This window comes from Nicotiana tabacum, chromosome 21 (genome assembly GCF_000715075.1).
Source record: "Nicotiana tabacum cultivar K326 chromosome 21, ASM71507v2, whole genome shotgun sequence".
In the NCBI taxonomy this organism is placed as follows: domain Eukaryota; kingdom Viridiplantae; phylum Streptophyta; class Magnoliopsida; order Solanales; family Solanaceae; genus Nicotiana; species Nicotiana tabacum.
In genome coordinates this window covers 15,767,266-15,789,038 of record NC_134100.1, presented here as the reverse complement: position 1 = coordinate 15,789,038, position 21,773 = coordinate 15,767,266, and positions in this window count along the sequence as shown.

The window sequence follows — 21,773 nt, the reverse complement described above, 5'->3', positions numbered from 1 at the left end:
TTCTAGGTTCGTAACCTGGGTATTTGTTCTAGACTTTGTACCCGAGCGGACAACTCGAGTCGAGAAGGGGGCTACGTACCGGGGACCCGCGAGATCGTCCGGCTTTGTAACTTGTCCGACCTCTTTCTTATTTCAGGTATTGACACTAACAGAATAGGGAGTCTCGACCAGCGAGCTTCTCCCCGGAGGTAAGAAGAGAAGGGTTTCGGCACAGTTTATATACAGTTCAGATAATATCAAAGCGGTAAAAGACAACATTTAGCACGTTATGCAAAAACATGTAATAAAGATCAGATAATAAAGCCAAATATAACAATTATTCTAAGCTCGAATTCTTGAACCCTGAACCAGTGGTTCTAAGTTTCTTCCCCAGCAGAGTCTCCAGAGCTGTCACACCTCCTTTTTGCGCGCCCGCCCCGAAGGGTTAAATGCGCGAGGGGGGTTTTTCCAATTTAAGTGACAATATTCGAAATGGGATTATTTATTTAATTCAGAGTCGCCACTTGGGAAAGGTTTGGCTTTTGGTGTCCCAAGTCACCGGTTTATCTTGAATCCCAAATCGAGGAAAATATTCGACTTTTCCAAATGAAGTCTGCGAACCAGAAATTCTAAGTAAGGAATTCTGTTGACCCGAGGGAAGGTGTTAGGCACCCTCGAATCCCGTGGTTCTAGCACGGTCGCTTAAATTGTTATAATGGCTAAATATCTGATTTAAATATATGTTATGACTTACGTGCTTTTATTAAGTTTAAACCGCTTTTATTATTATCATTTATTTTTATAGAATTACAACGTCGTGAAAATGCATCTCGAACCACGTCATAATCAATGCACCCGTGGTCGTCGACACATTTTGACTCCGTTGAGATTCAGATTTGGGTCACATCAATGTGCACCCATGTTTAAGAAGGTTAAATTATTAAAGGTGCGCCTAAAGCAACTAGCGTATTGTTATTTTGGGAAGGCCGTAAAATTCGCTAAACGGCCTGTCCCGAATTCTAAGTATTTTAATATATACATTTAGAGGGCCCCGCAGCTTGTGCATTTTTGTTTGTCGAGGCTCGTCTCATTTTTATTTAAAAGGATAAACCTACAGTGACTATATTTTCTATTAAGTTCATCTCTAAAATAAAAGAAAATTTCTTAATTATTTACATGCTGAAAAACGTAACTTATTTATTAAGTTACGACTAATGTGAACGGAAAATTGCGATCGCGTTTGTACAAGGAAAAACTGTTTTAATTCTACATTCTATTATTTACTAATACTAGAGCATGAGATAGATACACAATAATATCAAAAACAGATTAATTCAACTAACATTATTAGATGAAGAAGTTATACATATGCAATCCATTACTTATTAATAAATCGACTACATTTTTATATAAAGAAAGGAAAATTATATTCAAACAACAAATCTAAACAGTTCGGATTCAACAGGAACAAAGCCTGATTAATATTTCATTTTTTGCTTCAAGCCGAGATTGTACAAATGTGTACCTAGAAACAGTAGTACAAGAACAAAAGAAGTAGGAGTCAGCGACAGTAATAACGCGGCAACAGCAGGTTCAGCAACACCGCAAAACCAGTAAAAACCAGTAGAATAACCCAGTAACAGATTGAAAACTCAGCAGTGCAAAAGTACAATCGCAGTCAAAGCAGAAGAGAGAAAAGATACGAGATGCAGTAGTTTCTGACTTTTGAATGACACTCGAAGAAGAGCAAACAGAATTGTTCGAGTGAAAGTTCAAATTGTCTTTCTCTTTTACTATCACAAACTCTCTCCCAGTATAAAAGTATGTCAACTCTCAAGTGTAAAAAGAATCTGTCAACTCTCTCTAAAAATCCTCTCAATAATATTCAACTCTTTTTCTCTCCCCCCAAAAAATCTCCCCTTTTAATGTCAAGAATCACTCTATATATAGCAAGACAAGTCTTCAATTCCCAACCCCCAAATTATTCCCCCAATGGCATGCTTTGTCCCACTATCAAATGTCTTCTTTATTTTAAAACTTTGTCCCCCATGCCTACATTAAATAAATGCCACATTACCAACCCTTTACAATATGTCCCCCATGCCTACATTAAACAAGTACAAGATTCCTCCCCATTATGTTTTGTCTTGTCCCCCATTATATTAAACAAGTACATAAAAAACCCCACCCCATTATATTTGTCCCCCATGCTTAACATAAAGAATCAAAATAATGTTCAATTACCAAACTACCCCTCCGACCTTATTGCAATTACAAATCTACCCCCGAATGCAATGCAATTTACCAAATTACCCCTCTGCTCTAAACAATCAATTAATCATAACTCAACCAAAATATAGTCAAGATGACCAATTTCTCAACAATCTTCAACAACAATTTACATGAACATGATGAACAACACAAACTCCAAATTAATGGAAATAAATCAACCATATCGGGAACCAATCCTGGTTAATTTAGACCATTAATGGATGAACAAAGAGACAATAATACAAACAACAATATGCATGATTCAAATTAAATCAAGCAAATCACAAACAAACATGAACTCACATTCTATCACTGAATTTAATCATGAACTTCAAACAAAGATGAACATGAATTAAATCTATTTTTAGCAACAAACATGACGGATTCACATGACTCAAACAACATTAATGATTCCCGGAAAATACATAATAACATGAAATAAATTGAAGAAATAACCAATTAAATTTCAATTTGAATCTAACAAACTTTAAACTAACAAATAATCAATTAAACAACAATACAAACATGAAAACAATTAATTAATCTTTCATTTGAAATCTGAAAAAAATTAATTTAACAAGAACACATGAACATGAACAAAACAAAAAAAAAATCATTTCTAACGATTTTAGAATCGAGAAATATCAAAACGAAATACGGACAAACATAAAACTCAAAAACTACTAACCGTACTGAAACGAAGAGTGTATGGACTGACTCGACGAACCTCGGCCAAAGTTCGACCACACGACGATGAACGAATTTAAGGAGCGAACCAAGCAGCGCCGAAGCAGTAGCAGCAGTTCGGCGCAACGGAAGGGATGAAACAGGAGTAGCTGGGGTGCGTTCGGCTTGCTTGTAGACGACGAAGTTCGGCAAGGCAGACGACGCAACCCCGGAGGTTCGTTTGGATGACGAAAGCTAAAAGCAGAAGGAGCAGCTACGGCAGCCATGGATGACGCGAAACAGGAGCAGCTGGGTGTGTTCGCTCGTGAAGAAACCATGGACGATGAGCTGGAACAGATGCAACTCGCGTCCAAGTAAACACATGCAACTCAGCCATGAACGATGAAGCTGGAACGAGGTCGGGGGCAAAGACTGCCATGGACGTCGAGCTTCAAACCCAAGCTTGACGTCGACGCAGCAGTCGCGGGGTTTACTTGGATGCGAGGGATGTGTTGTTGATAGGGAGGCAGCCATGGGAGCTACTCTTGCGGAAGGGGAGGTAGCCATGGATGGCTTGGGGTGTTTGGTGTTTTGGAGAAGAAGAAACCCCAAAAATGGGGGCGGATGGTTTAGGTCTCTTTTTTAGGTTTTTTTTGTTCTTTTTCTTTTTTTTTTCTTTTTTTTTTGTGTCTTTGAAATGCAAGATAGGGGTATTGGGTTATGGATTGGGTTAATGGGGCGGACCGGGTCGACCCATGTGGAGATGGACTGGGTCATGGAGAAGGTTGGACAAATATTTGGGCCTGGGGTTGAATTTTGAAGAAGTGGCCCAATTCGATTTTTCTTTGTATTTTTGTTCTCTTTTCTTCTTTTATTTTCTAAAACTAAATTATAAAAATACTTAAATTATTATTAAGAACTAAATTAAGTTATAAAAGCGCAAATTAACTCCCAATAACAATTAACGCACAATTAAGTAATAATTAAGCATAAAATTGTTCATTTGGACATTAAATTCTAAAAATGCAAAAGATGCCTATTTTTGTAATTTTTAATTTTTGTAAAACTAATTTAATTACTAACAATTGTAGAATGAAATCCTACATGCAAAATGCGACATATTTTTATATTTTTTATTAATTTAACAAATAAGCAAACACAGACAAATACAAATAATTATCTAAAAATATCACAAAAATACTCAAAATTGCACACCAAGGAAAATCATTTTATTATGCATTTTCTGGGAGTATTTGTCATATAGGGCAAAAATCACGTGCTTACAATATGATGGGAGTGGAGATCCGCTAGCACATCTGAGGGGTTATTGCAGTGAAATGAGAAGTGTTGGCGAGAAAGATGATTTGTTAATGGCGTATTTCAGTGAGAGCTTGACTGGGGCAGCTTTGGAATGGCATAATAGTCAAGATGTTGGGAAGTGGCATACATTGGGCGACATGGCTCAAGATTTTGTGCGACGCTTTCAGTACAATATAGACATTGTCCCAGACCGCTCCTCCCTATCTCAGATGGAAAAGAAACCCAAGGAAAGTTTTAAGGATTTTTGGCTCAGATGGAACGAACAAACTGCTCGGGATAGTCTTCCCATTGATGGAAAAGATGTTGTTGAGCCCCGCCGACGTCAGGGTCCAGTGGTCATTCTTGCTAAATGCTTTCAGTCTCAACACCGACCCCATGAACATCCCCAAACTCCATATTATCCACCCCAGCATTATCTGTCGAACAACATCCGATTATCCGTCCAACCACCAGGTCACTCCCTCCGCCGACGACAGGGTCCAGTGGTTGTTCTTGCTAAATGCTTTCAACCTCAATACCGACCCTATGAACATCCCCAAACTCCACATAATCCACCCCAGTATTATCCGCCAAACAACATCCGGTCATCTGTCCAACCACTAGGTCACTCCCTAGGGCGAGCACCAGCATCCCAAAATTCTCGTGTGCCTTCACAGCATTTTCAAGCATCCAACAATCCTAGAAAACTGAGGCATGGAGGGAAACAAAGGCAAAAAGATAATTTCACTCGCATCGGAGAATCCTACACAAGTTTGTTTGAAAAGTTAAAGCATTCTGGCCTGATTGAGCCGCTCCTCGGCTATACTCCAGACCCATATGCAAAAAGGCTTTGATCCTGCTGTACGATGTATGTACCAATCTAATGTCCAAGGGTATAGCATTGAAGATTGTTGCTCTTTGAAAAGGGAAATAGAAAGAATGATTCAACAAGGGGTAATTGTGGTCAATGACAGTGACTGGGAGCATGTGAATCCTCTTGGGAACTTGTTGACTAAAATTGATAATGTTGAAGTTGGTAATGGTCTTGGAAATATTGATGCGGAACTCAGTGGCTAAGATGTCGTGCTTGGTAATTGGAAAGACGCTCCATCTGTTGGCTAGATGGGGAGGAGTCTTGGCGGTTTATCTTGTTGTCATTTCTGTTGTCCGGGTTATTTTCAGGGTTGTAACCCAGATATTGTCTTGTGACTCAAACCTTTCTATCCTTTTATTTTGACTAGTTTGTTTAGTCGTAGTAGCTTATTTAGTGTTATCTAGGTTTGTTTCAGGTTTGTAACCCCAATTTAGTTTGCTTGTTTTGTTGTTCAAATCCTTTCACCAGCTGTCTAATGCAATTTTCTGTTTTCTGTAACTGCTAGTCATTTTTGTTTAGTTCTCTTTTCTTTTATAGTTCTTTTCTTGTTGAGTGACATGACATGCACGCATAATTCTCAGCCTGGTTTTAAAAGTCAATTTAGTCATGAATCAATGAAGCAATTTTGAAGATGTAGGGACATGCGAGGGGAAATAAGCAAAGGCATTTTGAGATCACTTCAAGCCCGAATTGTGTGAAACTAGGGAAGATAGAACATAAAGAAACCATATTGAAATGCATCCTGCCGCATCGGGTCGAAGCTAAAGGCAAGTTCGCCCCAAATTTGCAGGGTGTCGTTCGTGGTAATGAGAGTGAGAGTGTTGTCCAATGGTGCTTTGTATTTAACAGATGTAGAAGGCAAATGTGTAGAAATGGCTATCAATTATGATGCGGTCAAAAGATATTATGTATGATTTCTTTGGTTAAGTTGTGTTTGTTTTTACTTTGCATGTTTTGAAGATTGGAATGACGAAGGCATTTTGTTATGTTATCTAAACACTTTATCCTTTGTTACCCTTTTTGAGCCTTATTTATTTCTTTTTCATACCCCTCTTTTGGAATCAGTAGTAAAGTTCAGAAACGCAAGTGCAAAATATAAGTAAAGGACAAAGAGAAAAAGAGAAAGAAAAAAATGAAGAGAGAAAGAAAAGAATGAAAAGAAAAAGAAAAAAGGAAAAAGAGAGGAAAAAACAACAAAAAGAAAAACAAAAAGAAGAAAAGAAGAGAAAGAAACAGAAAAGAAAATCACAACAAACAAAGTAATTCCTATGACATGAACTACGTTCGACCTGATTCTTTTTAAGGATACGTAGGCAGCCTCAAGATTCGATCCCATCAAAATAAAAATCCAAAAGTCCCCAAACAACGAAACTAGGGCAGAAGTTGTGGTTGTTGTGAGAAAATCTGGTTCCAAAAGTTGTAATTTTGGACCCGGTTGAGTATGTTTTGAGCCTTTTGATACCCTTTATTTCTAATCCCATCCAAAATCCCACATTACGGTCTAAAGAAAAACCTTCCGATCAGTTTTCGAGAGATGCCGAGGCGAGCAAGTAGAGGTGAATCATATCAAGGGCAACATTCCGGTCCAAACGAGAAAAATGAAAAATGAGAGAGTCTTATTGGTGAAAATCCTCACGGGCACCGTAAGGTGACGGGAGCTGAGAGAACTCAAAAATGAGAGAGTCTTATTGGTGAAAACCCTCGTGGGCACCGTAAGGCAACGGTAAGTTGAGAGAAAGAACAAAATGAGAGAGGCTTGATGGTGAAAACCTTTCGGGCACTACAAGTCGAATAAGGATTGTGAATCAGATTGGATAATCGGAGCATTGAATCCTAGTTTCACGAGTTTAGGGGTATAACAGGAGTTGAACATCAGACTTGCTCAACATAATAGGCCACAGGTGCATGTCATGGTCATTAGAGTTGGTATCCACACCTGATAGGTTTCTACTTTGTAGTTTTCTTGTTAGGAATCATCTCTTTCCTTTGTCCTTTACTCTGTTCCTTTTGTTTTGTTTACTTCCTCTTCCTGAGTCTGTTTGGTCAAAATAAGTGAGAAATGACTTCAAAATTTGCCACCAGCTTTCTAATTGCACAAAACGAGATCTGGCTAGCACATCAAAGTGGCATAAGTCAGGAAAGAACAGCAAGCGCACTGAGTTGGTAACAATCAACATGCTTTGGGATCCATGTGAAATACAAAGGTTTGGTATATATCAATTCATGAACAATGCAACAGATGGAGGGTGTTAGGTGAACGGATCAAAGGTATTTTCTGTGATAAGATTGACAAAGAAAGTGGTTAACCAGTGACAAGAAAGGTCTTCCGAGCAGAAATCAAAGTTATCATGGCAAATGAGGAAGCAATAGACCTCAAGGCCAGGGCCAGGGGTTTAAGTCAAGAAAGAATAACATACAAAATGAGTGGGTGGCAATTGTCGTGCTTTGAGATTCATGTGAGACTCAAAGGTTTGGTAAATATCAGTTCATGAGCAATGCAACAGATGCAGGATATTGGGTCTGAATGGAGAAGAGGTATTTTCCGTGATAAGGGCGACAGAGAAAGTGGTTAGTCAATAAACAAGCAAGGTTTTCGAGTGGAAATCAAAGTTATCATGGGAAGTGAAGGAGCAACCACCCTCAAATCAAGGCCACAAACCAACCACCATATTTTTAAACTGACAAGATTTTTCTTTGATGTGAAACAGGAGCAGAAAATTTCGTTTGCTTCGGAGAAACCTTGCATAAGGAAAAGCAAGAACCAGACAGGTTTGACAGTAAATTCTCAGGACCCTCCTGGAAAATGGGACCTAGTTTTAAAATTCAAAACAATCATGAGTAGCAAGATCTAGCATAAATGCACCCCAAAGAAATATAAGTTGGTTTCAAAGTTTTCATTCTAGAGATAGGATTCAGTTAGGAGTTGTCAGGACCCTCCTGAATAATGGGACTTAGCTTTAAGATTTCCATTAGATAACAAGATTTAGCATAAGTTCTGTTGTAGGGTAGTATAATTCAGTCATAAAAGTCGTCACTCTTAAGATAAGACTTGATTTTTGACTTTCAGGACGCTCCTAGATAATGGGATATAGTTTTAAGACCTTATTAGATAACCAGATTTAGCGGAAGTCATACCTTTAGAAAACATAATTCAGCTTTTAAAACTATCATTTAACTAGGAGTTTTCAGGACCCTCCTGGATAATGGGATCTAGCTTTCAAATTTTTAGTAATATTTGGTAACATGATTCAGTTTAATACTCACAGATGTGCCCAGCTACCAAACTGGGGCAGAAAATTTTCTTTGTTTTGTCTATTTTGTTGAAATCAGGAGCCCACCTGGAGAGCACGGGAATACAGTTCAAGTTCAGCAATCAGGCGCCCACCTGGAGAGCACGGGAATACAGTTCAAGTTCAGCAATCAGGCGCCCACCTGGAGAGTACGTGAATACAGTTCAAGTTCAGCAATCAGGTGCCCACCTGGAGAGCACGGGAATACAGTTCAAGTTCGGCAATCAGGCGCTCACCTGGAGAGCACGGGAATACAGTTAAAGTTTTGGCAATCAGGCGCCTACCTGGAGAGCACGGGAATACAGTTCAAGTTTAGCAATCAGGCGCCCACCTAGAGAGCACGGGAATATAGTTCAAGTTCAGCAATCAGGCGCCCACCTGGAGAGCATGGGAATACAGTTCAAGTTCAGAAATCAGGCGCCCACCTGGAGAGCACAAGAATACAGTTCAAGTTCAGTAATTAGGCGCCCACCTGGAGAGCACGGGAATACAGTTCAAGTTCAGCAATCAAGCGCCCACCTGGAGAGTACAGGAATACAGTTCAAGTTCAACAATCAGACGTCCACTTGGAGAGCACGGGAATACAGTTCAAGTTCAAGAATCAGGCACCCACCTGGAGAGAACAGGAATATAGATAAAATTTTGGCAATCAGGTGATCACCTGGAGAGCAAGGGAGAACAACACCAGTTTTAAGGAAGGGAAACAATCTAAGTGTCGGTAATCAGGCGTCCACCTGGAGAAAAGGAAAGCATCTCATATTATAATTCGAGTTTAGTAATCAGGCCTCCACTTGAAGAAAAGGGAAAGCATCTCAGATTACAATTAAAGTCAGAAACAAAAGAAGCTCGCGGAAAGAATGTGAGTCAACAGTCCGAGCTGATCAACAGAAGTTAGTCACAATAAAGGAAAAAAAAAGAAAGGCAAGAAGTTAATCCAAATGCAGAAGTTGATGAAAGATATGAGCTTCTCAAGACATGGTTGAGGTCACAAGCACTACATGTCCGGTCTTGATCTGAAAATCTGAAGAAGAACGAGCTAGCACCTGCAACTAGCAAGCATCAAGGTTCAAATCCAAAGTCTGCATGAAGAACCATTCAAGGCTCAAGATCAAGCTTCAGAAGACTTATAGATAGGAATCTTGTAACTTATAGTTGACAGACTTAGCTAGTCTTTTTCATCTTTTGATTTTTGATGTAATAACAGGACCGTGGACCGAAAACTCGGCGGAACAACACCTCGACCGGCTCTCCACCTCGTCATACTCCATCATCTCACTTACCTCTGAACCACACTTGGCCTGATTCCTTTATAGCCAAGGATATGTAGGCAGCTCAGATACCAGGGCTCGATCACATTCCCCTTTTCTCAGTTTTAATCTCTCCCAAATAAGGGTTGGGTCAAAAAAAACCTGTCTAGTCGTTCTTTATCTGAAAACTCTTCGCGTTTCCAGTCAAAGAGGGGCAGCTGTAGACGTGATTTTTGACCCTCCCCAAGATTTTTATATTTTAGCATGTAAATATTTAATTTAGGCATAATATAGCTATTTCAACTAATTTTTACTCTTTTACTTTATTTTATTATTAAAAAAATTAAAATTATAAAAAAATATTTTAGTTTATGTGTTATTCATAAATTTAAAAAAAAAATACAAAAATAGTACCTTATTTTTATCTTTATATAATTTCGAAAACACAAAAATAATTTCATGTTTAGTTTAATTAATTAGGATTAGCTTTGGCATTCTGTAGTATTTTTATCTTATTTTAAAAAGAGTCAATTAAGGTGTTAGACCACAATTTTAAGAGTTTTGGAGCCCAATTCTTGGACCAATACCCAATACCCACTAAGCCAACCCTAGGGACCATTCTAGACTCTTCTTTAGAACAAAAAAAAAAGACCCTAAGGACTTAACAAAAAAGACCTAGGGACTAATTGGTAAAATACACAAAATGTAAACCTAGACTCTAGACCTATAAGACCCTAGAGCTGAAAAATAAAAAGGGAGAAGAAAGAGAGAAAAGATCTGGAAAAAAAGACTGAAATAGAGAGTGACGAGAAAACAAAAACGGGCAGCCTTCTTCCTCAATTGGAATTCCCGTTTCTATAGGAGAAAATTCATAGACTTTCAGCTCTCTTCTCCAGCTTTAAAACCACAAAATTTCCACCCATTGCACCACCATTTCCCACAAAAACCAGCCCAAAACAGTTGCAACGCACCTCTTAAATGTAGCTGAAAAATAAAGTAACAAAATTCAGCCAAAGAAGCAGCCATTTAATCCCAAAATCTCCCGAGAAAAAAATCCTAAAATTAGCAACATCAGCCGCAAAACCCAGTTGAAATCGATCTTGAAATCAGCTCCAAATAACCGCCAAACCCCGTTATAAATAGCTTCTTTCTTCTAGTTTTTGTTGCTGTGGGGATTCGAGTTTTTCGGCAGGTTTCGAGGTCGCCGGCGAGGTCCTATTTGAATTAGACGATTGGTTTTCGGTCTCTGTTCATTTGAATCAATTTCTCTGTATGTTGGCTTTGAGTTTAAACATTTTTGCTCCAAACTCTGTTCAAATGTGAGAGCCTCTGCGCAAATTGAGTTTCAGAAATAAAAGACAATTAAGGTTATTCCCTTCGCTGTTCATTATAGATTCACATTATGTTTCTTTTTGTTGCAATTTTGGAGTTATTTGCATCCTATTCACTATTTTTGCTTGATAAAGTGTCGTATTAGTTCATTGCTTTCTCTACGATAATTGTAGAGTATGGTTAATTAATTTTTTTTAAAAGAAGTTTAGTTTTTTTTTCAAAAGAAATCTGCAGAGAGCCTTGAGGTTTGATAAATAGAACATAGAAGAATTTTTGGGTCCATGTGTTTTAATATTAAAGAAGGTAAAAGATGAATTTAAAATGGACTTTTAAGGCGTTGAGGCCGTGATTGGGTTTTAAATGAGCCATTGAGTAGTTAAAGGGTTAATCCTCACTGAGGGCTGATATTGGCTCATAGGAGAATCAACTTTGTCACTTAGGAATTAAACATAGAATACCCAAACGTTATCCCTGCTATTAAGCCCAAATGTTGAACGATTTCTTGATAGAGATTGCTAATAATTTGATAAGTTGTAGGTATCTCTAATTTATATTTTTCTACAATAATTTTCATAACCTATGGCCTTCACTATAATCTCAAAGTCGTTTAAGGAAAAATAGTTCATGAAGTGTGTAGCTGCTTTAGGCGCGCTATTTAAAATTACTTCCCTAAACTCGGGTGTGCATTTATGTGACCTAAATCCAAATCTCAACAACGTTAAATAAAATGTATCGTGGACCGCGGGTGCATTTATGTGACGTGGTTCAAGATGTGTTTTAGATAATGTTGAAATTTTTCTTAAAAATAATTAAAGCGGTTATAAAGTTTAAAATTGAACCATAGGTTAAAACTTGTGTTAAAATCAGATAATAGGCCAATTATAATAGTTGAGCGACCGTGCCAGAACCACGGAATTCAGGAATGCTTAACACCTTCTCCCGGGTTAACAGAATTCCTTTAGTCGAATTTCTGTGTTCGCAGACTGTAATACAGAGTCAATCTTTTTCTCGATTCGGAATTTGAACCGGTGACTTGGGACACCCTAAAACTATCCCAAGTGGCGACTCTGAATTTAATAAATAAATAATTCCGTTTCGATTGTCACTTTAAGTTGGAAAAAACTCCCTTATATACCCCTTTAAAGGGGTGTAGGTAAAAAGGAGGTGTGGCAAGTACAGCATAAGTTGGGCACATAGGTTGAGTTGAGCACAGCATTTCATCCTCAGACAGACGGATTAGTCCAAGCGCACTATTCAGATATTGGAGGATATGCTCTGCGCTTGTGTTATAGACTTCGGAGATTCTTGGGATCAGTTCTTGCCACTTGCAGAGTTTGCCTACAATAACAGATACCAGTCGAGATTCAGATGGCTCCCTATGAGGCACTATATGGGAGACGGTGTCGTTCGCCAGTTAGATGGTTTGAGTTGGAAGAGGCTCGGTTGTTGGGTACAGATTTGGTACAGGATGCCTTGGACAAGATTAAGATTATTCAGGATCGACTTCACATAGCTTAGTCTCATTAGAAGAGTTATGCTGACCATAAAGTTCATGATGTTGCATTCAAGGTTGGAGAGAGAGTGTTGCTACGGGTTTCACCCATGAAGGGTGTGATGAGGTTCGGAAAGAAGGGAAAGTTGAGCCCTAGGTATATTGCCACCTAGTTTGTCAGTAGTTCATCCAGTTTTCCATGTGTCCATGCTCCGGCAGTATCACGGTGATCCGTCCCATATGTTAGATTTCAGCTCTGTCCAGTTGGACCAGGATTTGACTTATGAGGAGGAGCTGGTGTCTATTCTAGCCCAACAAGTTCGACAGTTGAGGTCGAATGGTTATCCTTTAGTTTGAGTGTAGTGGAGAGGTCATCCTGTCGAGGCAACTACTTAGGAGTCTGAGTCGGACATGCGGAGTAGATATCCACACCTTTTTACCAGTTCAGGTACTTTTCTATGTCCGTTCAAGTATGAACAATTGCTTTAGAGGTGGAGAATGTGATAACCCCATAGGTCATCTTATGTTTTAGAACCTAATTATGTGCTTTGAAGCCTTAAATACCTCATTTTATCTCTTCTCGATTTGCGTGCGCATTCCAGGTAATTTTTCGGAAAACATTTATTTTAAAAACTGAGAAAAATATGAAATTTTGCCTTAAAATCCATTTGAGTTGACTTCGGTCAACATTTTGAGCAAACGGACCCAAATTTGTGTTTTGACGGTCTCGATGGGTCCGTATCGTGATTTGGGACTTGGGCGTATGCCTAGAATAGAATTCGGAAGTCCCTATCCCGAGTTATCACACTTTGTTGATATTTGAAAGTTTAAAAGCTTAATGACTTTGAAAGTTTGACCAATGTTTGACTTTATTGATATCAGGTCCATATTTTGGTTCCGGAATACGGTACAGGTCCATTACTATATTTGTTCCTTATCTGTCAAATTTGGTGAGAAACGGAGTTGGTTTGACGTGACTCGGACGTCCGGTTGTCAAAATAGAAGTTCATGAGTTTTCTTGAAAATTTCCTTTGATTTGATTCTCAATTCGTAGTTCTAAGTGTTATTTTGACGATTTGATCGTGCGAGCAAGTTCGTATGATATTTTTAGACTTGTGTGCATATTTGGTTTAGGGCACCGAGGGCTCGAGTGAGTTTTCGATAGGCTACAGAGTGAATTTGGACTAAGAAACATTGCTAGTGTGATTCAGTTCTGGTGCAAGCCTCAGACCTCGCCATTGTGAGGTCAGGAATCCCATTTGCGACCTCTGATAGGTTCGCATGTGCTTTTGCGAAGTGGGATTGGGATAGGCTTAATCGCATTTGTGATCAATTTGGCCGCAATTGCGGAAGATCAATGTTCGCATTTGAGAACAAATCATCACAAATGCGACGATAGAAAAAATATAAGGACTTTGTATTTGCGAACCTCAGGTCGCAAATGCGACATCTGTGACTGATCAAATAGCTAAAAAATGGGATTTTCTCCTATTCTTCAAATTTTCAAAACAAGAAAACCCTAGAGACGATTTTCCCAAGCACACTTCTTCCCCAAATCATTGGTAAGTGATTCTAGCATATTTTCTTTCAATCCTTCATTACATTTCCTAAGATTTCAACCTAAAATCTAGTGTTTTCATAGTGGAAATTGGGGGTTTGGGTAGAATTAGGAATTTTTGTAAAATTGGAATTTAGACCTCAAATTGAAGTTAGATTCCAAAACAAATTACATAACCGGGCTCAGGGGTAAATGGGTAATCGGGTTTTGGTCCGAACTTCGGGCTTGGACCAAGCGGGCCCGGGAGTTGACTTTTGTTAACTTTCTCAATAATGACCGAAATTAAATCCTTTGCAATCGCGGGTAGTTCCTAAGACTTAATTGAATTGTTTGGTTGGTAATTTTCTAGATTCTATCAGTTCGGAGGCTTGTTTGAAAGGCAAAGACGTGGTTGAGCTTTGAATTGATCCTTGGAGCAAGGTAAGTTTCGTGGTTAACTTTGACTTGAGAGATTAGGACTTGTTTGTGTATTTGCTACATGTTTAGATGTTAGATACAATGTATATATGAGGTGACGAGTAATTATGCGTTGTTGTCGGGTTAAAGCATGCGTGTGGAACTTTTTCCTTGTAATTATTGCTTACTTTGATCATGTTACCCATGTTTAGAGTAGTTACTTGTTAACTTGATTGTTCTTACTGTATTTATGGGCTTTTGTGATAACTGAGTATTGTTTCTAAAATTGAGATTGGTATTGTGGAACTATTGTTGATGTAAGGCTTGTTATGTTGATCCTATCTCTTTGTTACTACTTGTTCATTGTTTTATGGTAAGGGAGAGTGTTAATGCATGAAGGGATATGTCATGCTATATTGTGAGTGTTAATGCACGAAGGGTGATACCATGCTATATTGTGAGTGTTAATGCACGAAGGGTGATGCCGTATCTATTGATTTGTGATAAAAATGAGTGTAAAAGCATGAAGGATGATGTCGTGTCGTTATTATTGTTTCACTGTGAGGTTGAGAGTAAACGCACGAAGTTTTTATTCATTGTGTTCACTCATTTCATTTGTTAAAGGCATATTAACTGTTCTAGTTATAATTTCTGTTGTATTTCTCGTATCTTGTACCCCCTTTAGTAGTCCCCCTCCCAATAGCACATGTTTGGCTTTTATTTGTTGTTATCATGTTTGTATATTGTTATCTGCAAAGGTTTATTACATAAGTGTCTTGTCATAACCTCGTCACCACTTCGTCGAGGTTAGGCTCGACACTTACGGAGTACATGGGGTCGGTTGTACTCATACTATACTCTACACTTCTTGTGAAGACTTTGGTACTGGCCCCAGTTGTTCGTGAGGCGTAGCAGCGTGGACTTGCTCATTGGAGATTCGAGGTAGATCTATTGGTGTCCGCAGACCTTGAAGTCCCCTTCCATTTCCCCTATTTTAATGTTTCCTTTCGTTCAAATCAGTTGTATTTCTTTCAAACTCTATTGGTAGAAAAATTCTAGAAGCTCGTGAGTTGTGACTCCAGATCCAGATTGTAGTCGCTATTATGGGCACTTATGCTATTTCGCACTTAGTTTTATTTCATGTTGGCTTAATTGACCTTATTTATTGGAATTGAATAAAAGTTGGCTTAACAGTTTTCTAACATTGGCTTTCTTAGCAAGTAAAATGTTAGGCTCCATCACGATCCCGAAGGTAGGAATTTCGGGTCGTGACATAATTGCCTTGACTACCCGTTACCATATATAATTGTAACGGCTACATTGATCTCTGAAGATTTCCCGTAATCCAGATATTATCCTATCACCTTCCAAGGCTTGGCGAACTCGTTTCTCCTGAGTGACGGTGTCCTTTGATGTCTTTTTTGCAGTTGTGTATGTTACCCCTTTAGCTTTATCTGTGGAGATGGAGGCTTTGGAGGTTCTTGCTTGTTTTTCATGTATGGTTGTTTCCCCTTCCCATTGAACAGATCAGTAAGATAGTCTTGTTTCAATAGATATTCAACTTCCCCTTGCAAGAGCATGTAGTCTGTTGTTCTATGGCCATGTTTATGATGAAACTCGGACAAGAACTCCAGGTTCCTTTTAGTTCGGATCCGATCTCATCTCTTTTGGCCATTATGCCTTGTCTCTCATTTCTCTTAGAACAACCACCAATTCAGAAGTGCTGGCGTTAAAACTATAATCTCTTATTCTTGCTTGAGGGCTAGAATCGTTGCTTCGGGTGTCCCGCTCCTTTTTAAATCGGGAAGAAGAAATCGTCTCTTTTTGCCTTGGTCTTGAATCAAAATGTGAATTCTCTTGTTTAGGTTGGGAATCTCGCCCCGGAGGTCTCATATAAGGCTCGTACATGTTCTTACCAGACCTTCTCTTTGATTCCGAGCATCTAGGACCTGGCCTTTCATCTACCCTTGGCTGTGTAACTGTATCTTCTTCTATCCGCAGCTTCGTGTTGTATCGATTGTACACACCGTTCTAAATAGTTGCAGGAAACTCCCGAACTTTCTTTCAACCTCCTCGTAGCTTCTGAACTTTTCTCATTCAAATTGCATACAAATGCCATAGCAGCCCAATTATCAGGTACTCGTGGCAGCATTATTCTTTCACGTTGGAATCTATCTACGAACTCTCCGGACAATTCTGTACTCCCCAGTTTAACTTTAAAGATATCATTAATCCTTTTTTTCAACTTCCCCCCCCCCGAATGTGCCTTCATAAATGGATCTGCAAGCTCAACAAAAGAATCAATAGATTCTCAAGTAAGAGCGAATACCATGTTAGCTCCCCTTTAGTGAGAGTTTTGCCAAACTTCTTATCGAAGACTGATTTTATCTCCTGCTTGGTTAAATCATTGCCTTTCAGGCCTGTGGTGAAAGCATTAACATGATCTCGTGGGTTATATGTCCCATCAAATTTAGGGATATCAGGCATTTTAAACTTTTTGGGAATTGGCAAGGGAGTTGCACTTCTCTTCCAGGGTTGTTGTGAATATTTGTCAATATCCACACCCTTGTTCGCAGGAGGCACGCCAGGTATTTGTTCTATATGTTCATTTTGCTCCTTCAGCTGCTTCTGCAGAGTTAGTACTAAACTTTGTAAATTAGAATTATTCGGTGTACCTGATCCTCCATTGCGGGATTCATTTGGCATTTCTCTACTTCCAGAGTTAGCGAGTCCGGAACACGGATTTTCCAAGGTGGTATTCACTGGTAGATTCATTTGGAGTTTGTTATGCGTTGGGAAATCCACTAGCAAAAGCTCGTGGCGTTTCGTTCACATGTTGTGCAATCAACTGCTTCAAAGCATCTTGATCGACGATTTGGTCACCTCCCTGTTTCCCATCAATACGCAGACCTTTCAGGTGAACTTTCTCGTGAATGTTGGGGAGTAGTTGTGGTTACGTGATGTGGTAGAGTTTAACCTTGTTGATTCAGCTAGTTATTCTCATTAGCACTAGACATGTTTTGTTGCTAAAAACAAAATTTAAAAAGTGAACAGATTATCAAAGTCGCAGCAACAGAATCAATTTGTTTAACCAAAAAAAAAAAATCTCGATCAAAGCGAATATCAAGAAAAGTTCGGGTGACTGATAACCAAAATTATTTTACTTTCTTGGTAATTCAAAGAATAAAAAAAAATAATGGAAATATTATATAAGGAAAGAAAGCTTAATGTAGATCGACAATCTCTCCCAGAATTGCGGTTTGAACACTTTAAATAAAGTAAAAAACTAATTGCATATATTCATAATATTCATATGTCTTTACAAATGAGGATCGGTTCCTTATATAATGATACATAATTATAATGGTTTTCCTACTTAATTCTGCTTGTTAATGACATTAATTTCCTTGATTGTCCGTTACCATATATAATTGTTGTGGTTACATTAAAGGTTGAGATTTCCCGTAATCAAGATCAATGTTGATTTTCCTTCCTTATTTATAACAGATTCATGAATATTCCCCTTTTATGGTCTTCATTCATCTCATGCCTATTTATTCTTTTTCGGTTGTTAGGGCCGGTACCTTTTCTGATGGAACACCGGGGGGTGTTTCGTTCGTGCCTTTTCAATTCCTTTAATTCACTTAACCGAAAGTGTCATTTGTCGTCTTGTTGATGGTCCGCGTGTCTTGCCTTTTTTCCACCAATACACCTCATATAATTATTATTACGTTCAAATGATATTGTACTAGTCCTTAGCCATCTTCCATATGTAAAACGGTATCTTAGATATACGTTATCGCAATTAATTCCTTCAAACTTCACGAAATTCTTAAGGTCACTACACCATATTAGGTATTTTTAATCATAAGAATTTTTTTTCTAAACATCTTGTATTTCTCTCTTAAATGTTCGCTTATTAAACATTCCACAAATTAGAGCTATGGGGGTTGATGAATTTGCAACAACAACAAAAAAAAGCAACAAATACTTCTTATATTTTTTTTCTAAAACAGTGAATATGTAAAAATTAATTAGCGCATGTTATTGTAGACGATTGAATTTTATTTGAGTTTAAGTCCATTAAATTATTTGGACCACATGATAAAATCAAAGACATATCAGCCCAAACAATGATTACAGGCTAGAATAATTGAATTTATTATTTAAATCCAATATGCGTATATGGATTTAATTAAGAGCCTGAGTTAATTGGGCTAGTTCATCTTGTTGGACTTCAAATGATAAGCCCAAAATCCATGCCACGTGTCAAAGGACATGGCACGCCAAGTCAAATCAAGGGCCACTAAAATCATGCCACGCGCATAAGTGATGTAGCATGCCAAGTCAAATGTAAGGACCAATCAAATGTCGCCAAATATTCAAATGACATGGTTCAACCAATTATGTGCAAGCTTATCACATAGCTTTAGTGATAGGTTTGACTCAAGTTGGCCAATCAAATTGGAGGAAAAAGATATGTGTTTATCACAAGTTCCCTCCCCTCCAACTATAAATAGGGGGTCTCCATAAGGCTAAAGGGAGAAGAAAAAAGATACATATTGAAGCTCTCCTCCACAGTGGTGATTCGCAAGTCTTCCGCATAGCAAGAAGTTGTCGTCTCCAAGGGTGAGCCGCAAGTTTTCTATCCTCCACGTTTGTGGTCAAAGCCTAGCTCTGCATTCATGGTCAAATCCCAATAACAAGTGGTCCATCAATTCAACAACAAGAGAAGCTCTCGAATTGACGGCCGTGAGGAGAAGAATCAGAGGATTACATCTTTTAAACTTAAGATTGTTCAAAGATTGTAACCCGCGTAAATTATTGAAATACAAATACTTTTTTTGTAGCTATATTTCTTGTCTTGATTATTATTTTCAGGAACGAAATTTTAGTTGATACAAATTTTGGCACGCCCAGTGGGACATATCTTTTCCTCTCATCTCTTCTCTCCAACAATCAAAATTCAAGAACGCTAAATGGCTTCAAATAAAATCAACTCCGGTTCAACTTCCACCAAGGCTGCTAACTCCAAGTTCTATGATGATGTGGAAAGCATCCTCGATATTACCTTTGGAAGCTTTGGACTAGTTACGAGGAGAAAAGCAAGCTCTTTAGGACAACAAGCACCCCAAGTTCCATCTGCGTCAACCCCTATTTTCGGATCTTCATCCTCAAAAGGAGCAAGATCTTCCACAAACGTATCTGAAGAAGGAAGCGATGTTGCTGAAAAGATCAAGAAAACTCTTGCTCTGCTTGACCTCTCCTGATCCAAGCACTCTGCTGTGAAGGAAGATGATGATGCTTCAAGTGATGGGTCCTCCTCACTTACACCACATAGCGTGAGCCGATCAAGGATTAATCATTCAGTCGCCTTATGAAGAAAGGTGTCCCTTTCAAATGGGACCAAGCATGCAGTAATGCCTTTGAGAGCATTAAATCCTACTTGATGAAGCCTCCAGTTTTAGCAGCCCCTATACCTGGAAAGCTATTGATACTATACATTGCGGCACAAGAAAGGTCCGTTGGAGCACTGTTGGCCCAAGAAAATAGTGAAGGGAAAGAAAACTCTCTTTACTACTTGAGCAGGATGATGACACCGAACGAGCTGAATTATAGCTTGTTTGGCCAAGCTTCTCAAGACAAAAAAGTGCCTTTTTCCCTAATTTGAGGTGTTTGGCCAAACTTATTTGGGAAAAAAATGTGCTTTTGGGAAGAAGCAGAAGCAGTTTCAGAGAAGCAGAAAAAAGTAGCTTCTTTCCAAAAGCAGAAGCAGAAGCAGTTTTTGCTTTTCTTCTTACCTAAAATACCCTTAACAAAATATAGTATATACCAAAATAACCCTTAAACCTAATACTTAGGATATTAATTTATAAATATTTTTTTTATTTTTAGGAAACTTTCTAATATATAGTGTCTTTAGGGGTGAATGCTTTTATATTTGTTGAAGGAATTTTAATATATTTAACTTATATTAAAAGAATTAAGAACTTTTTAATTTTATTTTCATGTTTTACTTAAATAAAATGAATTTTTTTTAATTATTGCATGTAATAACAAAATCTTGATATTATTTACTTATAATATTAATTATTAAGTAAATCTATTCATGTCCTTATTCGTAATTTGACATTTAAAAGCACTTTCTAAAAAGCTTGGCCAAACACAAATTATTTCTCAAAAGTGCTTCTCAGACTGATTAGCCAAACACAAACTGATTCTCTCCAAAAGTACTTTTTTCAAAAGCACTTCTCAAAATAAGCTGATTTCTCCAGCTTGGCCAAACATGCTATTATTCGCCAATTGAAAAGTTGTGTTTGTCGCTAGTCTTCTCAATTCAAAAGTTGAAGCATTACTTTCAATCTCATATTGTTCGTCTTGTTTCTAAGGCAAATCCCATCAAGTTTGTGATGTCAAAACCTATTCGTAGCGATCGACTAGTGAGATTGTACCTCTAATTTCAACAATTCGAGATTTTATACATTCCTCAAAAGGCTGTAAAAGGACAAGCATTGGCAGACTTCTTGGCAGATCATCTGATACCTGATGACTGGGAGCTAACCGACAAACTACCTGATGAGGATGCAATGGTCGTTGAAGTTTAACCTCCATGGAAGATGTACTTTGATGGTGCTGCACATCGTCGAGGAGCTGGTGTTGGTGTAGTATTTGTCACTTCCCAAGGTGAAGTCTTGCCCTACTCCTTCACCTTGACACAACTCTGTTCCAACAATGTTGCTAAGTACCAAGCATTAATACTTGGGCTTGAAATATGAAGCAATTGCAATTGCAAGTCTTTGGAGACTCCCAGTTAGTGGTCAATCAGCTTTTAGGTAGTTATGAGGTCAAGATGCCTGAACTATGCCCATATCATGATTACGCTAAAAAATTAATGGGTTGGCTCAGTGATGTGACTATTCAGCATGTGCCAAGGAAAGAAAACAAGAAAGCGGATGCTTTAGCTGCCCTAGCTTCATTGTTAACCCTGCTTGATCAAGCGCAAGTTATTGTCTACAAAAAATGGGTAGTACCGTCGCCAAATGAGGCTGAAGGTAAAGAAAATAAACTCAAGCATCTTGTCGCTGTTTCTGAAGTCGAGAAAGAAGAATGGAGACAACCCATTATTGATTACTTGTGTTATGGGATACTTCCAGAAAATCCGCGGAGAAGAACTGAAATCTGTCGTCGTGTACCTCGCTTCCTTTACTACAAAGATACCATATACAGAAGATCATTCGAGGGACTACTCTTGCTATGCTTAGGGGAAGATGAAACACTCCAAGCTTTACAAGAAGCGCATTCTGAGGTATGTGGGTCACACCAGTCTGGACCAAAGCTCCACTTCCATATAAAAAAGATGGGATATTAT